A 6,010-nucleotide genomic window follows, 5' to 3' on the forward strand; every position below is an offset into this window, starting at 1 on the left:
GTTGGTGCGCACTGCTCCTGCCCACTTCAGGGAGCAGGGGCAGAAGAGGCCAGGGCACTGGCACCTCTTTGCCAGCAACACAGGTGCCCACCGGTCAGCTGGGGTGGGGGGAGGTGGCACACAGCAGCTGCCACTGTCACCCACCACCCCATGCTGCCACTGCTGTACATCCATCCAGACAGGGAGGGGGAAACCACCTGCCCCCACTGCTGCTATCTCAGGCTGGGCCTGGCTTCTCAAGCACCACAGATGGAGCAAGGCAGGAGCAGCTCTGAAGCTTCCCTTCTCCCAGGGCAGCCAGGAGTAGTGGCAGCAGTAGGTGGGGGAAGAGGGAATAAGAGGGGAGGGAAAGTACTGCTGAACATGGAGGGGAATGGGGGTGCTAATAGAGGGGGATTCTTACCTGCTACAGACACTTAAGAAGAGTCTCTGCTGCTCTTGCAGTGTGGTCCAAAAAGGGGGATATGGCTGCAGAACCCCACCCTCTCTGGATCCACCCTTCTGACACCATGGGGATGTCACGTTGCCCATCACATCTTCTGGGATGGTTCCAAGAGGCAAGCTCTGGGCAGAGAACCACCCCAGCTACTTTACCATATTCAGCAGTCTACCTGCCTGCCACCCTCTCCAGCTCAAAGTCATAGTTGGCTCTTGGTTTGGTGCTTCATGCCAGGGAGATGTGGACAGAGAGCAGTTACAGCTCCTAACATCACCAACACCATCTTCTGCCTCAGTTCTGGCCTCAGTCTGTGGCTTCACAGCCTCATGCCCAAGCAGTTTTGTGCCACTTGGTAGAGCTGCCAGCTCAGCCCCTTCTCAAGGCAGCTAGGGCCAGTGAGTACCAGGCCAGGAACCAGCTTGCAGCAGCCCAGCCTCCTGGGCTATGGGGAAACTGGCAGAGTCAGTGTCAAGTCAGGGGCTGGGGAGTGCTGGAGAAACAAATGAGCTGCCTGCTGCAGCTGCCTGCTGCATTCTGCAAGGTCCTGCTGTCTCCTTTGCTGTCCATCCAGAGTGCAACCGCTAAGATCACTCCTCTCTCCTCTACTCTACCCTGCAGATTCACCCACCCTCTGCTTGCTCTCTCTCTCTGACTTCCTCTCCCACAGGCCTTCTGCTCCCTGTACTTGCTGGGTCCCTTCTTCCATGCTCTGAACAGCTCCCCCTGTCACATATGTCAAAAACTCTCCTGTGAACTTTGAAGCCTCTTTGCAGACTACTCTGTTAGCATTGTTAAACTTTTATCTACTACCTGTATCAATCACCAGAGACCACCACCACCACCCCCTTTACAGTATGTTCAATCCTGTCCCCTGTTAAGGAAACTTCTGAAGACTGTGACAGCTCTGATTTCTCTTTAAACCATTGGTGTGTAGTGACCTACCATTTGTGGGAATGCAACATGAGGCCTTTGGCAATGTGATTTTTGAGCCGTGTGGAGTAACTCCATTAGGCAGTAGCAAGGGTAGGCTTTTCTTTTCTGCTTGACCCAGCCATTACAGATTAGGATGTACCTAGCCAACGTGTTATGAATTTCCCACAGGCAGGATTTTGCTCTGCATATTGGGACTCTGTAAAGAACACAGTCCAGTAACAGTGCTCCCTCATTAGTACTAACACTGGAGTTCTATTCAGGGCCAGGTAGCACAGCTGGGGTCTAGTGGGCACTATGGTAACTCTGCCCAGTGCCAAGCCCCGGAGTGTTGTATGGAGGCTCATTAGCACTAAGCTATTGACACAACCCTTCCAAACTGCCTCCCAGCTCCCTCTCTGTTTACTTAGCTCCTCTGAGGCTCTTATCACATCAGTACATCCCAGGAATGGGGAAAGGCTGGTGTCCCTTACATCTGCTGCTGATAGAGATGGAATACGGTCCCTTTGTTCCTGGAAGCTGATAACGAAAGGCTGTCCCCTCCTAGGTGCTGGCAAAATTAATTGCATCCAGCAGAAGAAAGCATCCAAAGGGCACTGCTCTGATAGTTACAAACCCTGAGATCTATAAATAGATCACTTCCAGGACCCTTTAAATATATATGCCAAACATATTAATATGATCGGTGGCAAGGCTGAGGTCAAGTCCTGAGGCAGAGTGGCCTCTGAATTTCTCCTTGTTGGAGTATGTCCTCTGCAAACTCATTTCTGAGCTGCCTGTTGGTCTGTTCATCCAGGCTCTGTATTTATTGCTGGAAGGGGATGGAGCAGACTGCAGGGGTGAACAATGCTTGGAGGTTGGTAACAGTAAATTGAGCTGAGTTCAGTAGAAAACCTGGTCACAGCTTACTGCCAAACAGTGGAGGTGGGTGGCCTCACAGGTAAGGTAGACTTGAAGGGGTGATTTGAAAGTAGCTGAGGTGACAGTTCACTGGACTTCTGGCCCTTCTGTGATAATGTGGGTGTGATGGGTCTTCTGCCAGAGACAACTCTTCCCAGGCCTCTTAGTCTGAGGAACAGACACCAGTCAGATGGGGATGCAAGAAACCTGGGTTCAATGCCCTGCCCTGCCACAGATTCCCTATGTGATTTGGAGAAAATCTTAGTTTCTCTGTCTTGCAGCACCTTGTCTATATTAGCCCCTCCCCACCACATGGGGATGCTGGGAGGCCAAATGCTTTAATGTGCTAAAGTGCTCAGATCCTATGGTATCCTATGGCTGCATAAATACACGTTTGCTTTGAGCAGATGCCCAGAGTGGTGTTAGACTGCCCTAAATATAACAAGAGAAATATATTCACTTTGTTCCCTTTTATTTTTTGGTTGTTCTCCACCCTTCCCTCCCCCCAGCTCAAGACTCCAGAGGACAAGATGTTCCAGTGACGGTTCTCTCTGGAAAATAGTCTCAACAGACACCAATTATTCTGTAGTGTAAGAGAAGTCAAGCATAACCACTTCACTCTGTGTGAACAACCTGCCTTACCCCACACACTGTTATGTGCAGCAGGCTTGTACACAGAGGTCTACATGGTCCGCACACCCAGGCACTGCAAATACACCTGCAACGAGATTCCTCTGTTCTGTGTATAATGGCAAATGCAGTGACAGGCACCTCTGTGCTCTGTATGCCCAGACACGCATTAGTCACACAAGCCTGCACACAGACATGAGCATAGGAAGCATAACATGGATCTGTTGACCCAGTGCATGCAAACACCCCGGGAGTCTGCAGAAATGCTCATGCACGTTCACTTGCTCACGTACACAAATGAGCCAACATGCACAGCACTAGCAGCAGCTTCCTCCTATTTGGTGGTTTTGCTGACATTCCCCGGGCTGATGCATCCATTTCACTGCTGACCTCCATTCCGCAGTGCAGAAGTGTCAGTCCCTCACTAGGGGGGGCTGGAACATCATCTCATGGAAGTGCTGGGTGGCTCAAAAATTCTGCTGCCAGATTCTTATCCTTGGGGAGGAGAAATGGAATTCAGCATCCACTTCCTTGTTTCTTCACTGCTTCCTGGTCTGCCCCTTTTGCAAGAGTCATAGAATGATACCAGTTTTAGTTGGGGAATTATTAGTATTACAATAACACCCCAACTTAAATGAGGGGTGTGTGCAAGGTGCTGTACATACTTCTAGTGAGGGACAGTCCCTGTCCAAAGGAGCTTGCAATTCAAAGGAAAAAAGGTGGCTTAGGTTCTATTCTTTGCTCTGTCCCAGCATTACTGTCTGGTCTTGAACAAGCCACTTAGCTTCTTAAGTTTCTATCTGTAAAATGGGGCAATAGCACCCCCATACCTCATAAGGTGCAGGGAGGATAAGTACAGTAGAGCGAAAGATGCTCCTATACTGTACTAATGAGACCAGATAAGTACCTTAAATAAGTAGGGAAAGTGGCTTCTCTCAACTAATAAGAGGTAGGACTAGAACCAAGTCTTTAGGTTCCCAAGCCAGTGTTTTACCCATGCTCAAGGCAGCATGGAGGGTTATAGCCCAGTATAGAACATCCCCTGGATGAACAAAATAGCGGTGGCTCCTCCTTTCCTCATTTCTCGTTCCAGCAAACTCCCTGGGTACTTTTGTCTTCCTTTGTTCTTGTTATGTAGCTTAGCTTTGTTTTCTCCTCAGGGACAACAGTAACATTCAATATAAATTCAACCCTGCCAGGTCTTTGCAAATGGCTGGCAGAAGGAAGCTGTGGGGGGGGGGGGTCCCTCCAACCCTAAATACTTTAATCCATATTTCCTCTTTTCCTGTGCTTGAAAGTCAAGCTATATTAATACCTTCCCAGCTCTGGTTGCCCAATTTCATCCTATACAATGTTAACAAGTGACATCCCATCCTGCCTTTACTCAAGACACTGAAAATAGTTTGATTTCGCCTCCTTCCAAGAGCAGCTGGCTTTCCTGTAAAATGAAATCATCACACACATGAATCTCAGTTACATAGTTCTGGGATTATTCCATGGGGGACACATGCTCCTAGTTCTCTTTTGTTTACAGCAGTGATTTCTACCAGGTGTGATGCAGCACACTAGTGTGCCATGGGAGCAGCAGAAGTGTGCTGTGAAAAATGTGCTGGATGGGACCCTGGCCAGGACAACTCTGTGCAGCTTGATGGGGTCCCCACTGGGCCAGCCCCACACAACTGGATAGGGCCCCAGCTTGACCGGGTCCATATAGCTGGATGGGGCCCTAGCTGGGCCAGCACCACATGCAGGATGCAGCCCATGGCCCGATGAGTGAAGCATGCCACCAATTTTAATCTATGAAAAAAAAAGTGTGCCCAAGTATCAAAAGTTTGGGAAACACTGGTTTATAGAGAATTTCTCTACATGTTTAAGTCCCTAGTAGGACTCAATCTGGCTGCCAGGGTCAGTAGAATAGATTGGTGTCTCTTGTACCTGCCTCTGGTACAGCAATTCTGTGTTTCACAGGATTTTGTGGTCATCAGCTGTGCCCATATATATTAGAGCCAGATGTGGACTTTACAACAGTGAGTGATGCTAGAGCTTGGAGCTTGTTTTAAATGCACATATCTTCACCATTCCAATTAACAGGGAAATCCTTCTTGTTGGACTAGCTTTAGAATTAATAGTCTGTGGGCAGTAGTCACAGGTGAGATGCCATCCAAAAGGGGCAATGGTTACCATCTATTGGTGTGGTACATTAAGCACAGTTTACCTTAGCCAGGCCTAAAGTTATATTCTATATTTAGAGTAGGTGTTCTGGGTGTCTAGAAGGGGCCCAGTATGTTCTTGTTTGTGGGGAAGCTGGAGAGATAAGTTAATATGCTATATGGAGTCCCTGATCATCTGGGTTCAAAGGAAAGTGAAATGTAGCTATCCCTGCTATAGCTACCGGCACCATCACTAGCACAGTCTGTTCCTCTGAGGTTAGGGGTATTCCAGCAGGGGCTGTAACAAATAAACTCCCTGAGGGCAGTTCCTAATGCATATTGCTACAGAGAGGGGTGGGGGGGTGGGATTGTCTCCCTACTGGGAGTGGTGAAGAGAGGGAACTGTTCTAATGTATGATAAGGTGGAGTGTATCAGCTCCTGGAGCAACCCCTGCCAGACCTTCTCTGAAACTATGCCTACCGACAGTGAAATTCTAAGCCCAACTGGACCGTTTACTCACTGCAAGACCTTAAGCCAAACCTACTTACCCTCATTGCTTTTTAGTCCAACTGAGCTAAAAATCTGGGTTCTGTACAAAGCAGGTGAGCCAGATGCAGCCTCCAAATTTTCTTGAAGAAATGTGGTGGTAAAAATACTTTGATTTGGGGTAAGCAGTTATGGGTATAATGTGAGCATCCTGCATGCATGACTTGGGAACCTTGGACTTTTCCTAGTCTAGGAGTGGAAGGTTGGCATGCTGTTGTGTGCCAAGTGCACTGAGGAAAAACATCTCATTCCCCCAGTGTAATGAGTATAGTATGATAGAGAAAAGGACTTTTGAATAAAACCTAGCAACCTTAATGCAAGGATTGCCAAGCTCTTTGCAGGGCAAAGTATCAAGAGTAGGAGAGGGGATGAAGGATGGACTGAGGTTGAAAGGTGCTAGCTTGGAGACTGCAA

Source organism: Alligator mississippiensis, chromosome 4, assembly GCF_030867095.1.
Source record: "Alligator mississippiensis isolate rAllMis1 chromosome 4, rAllMis1, whole genome shotgun sequence".
Classification (NCBI taxonomy): Eukaryota; Metazoa; Chordata; order Crocodylia; family Alligatoridae; genus Alligator; species Alligator mississippiensis.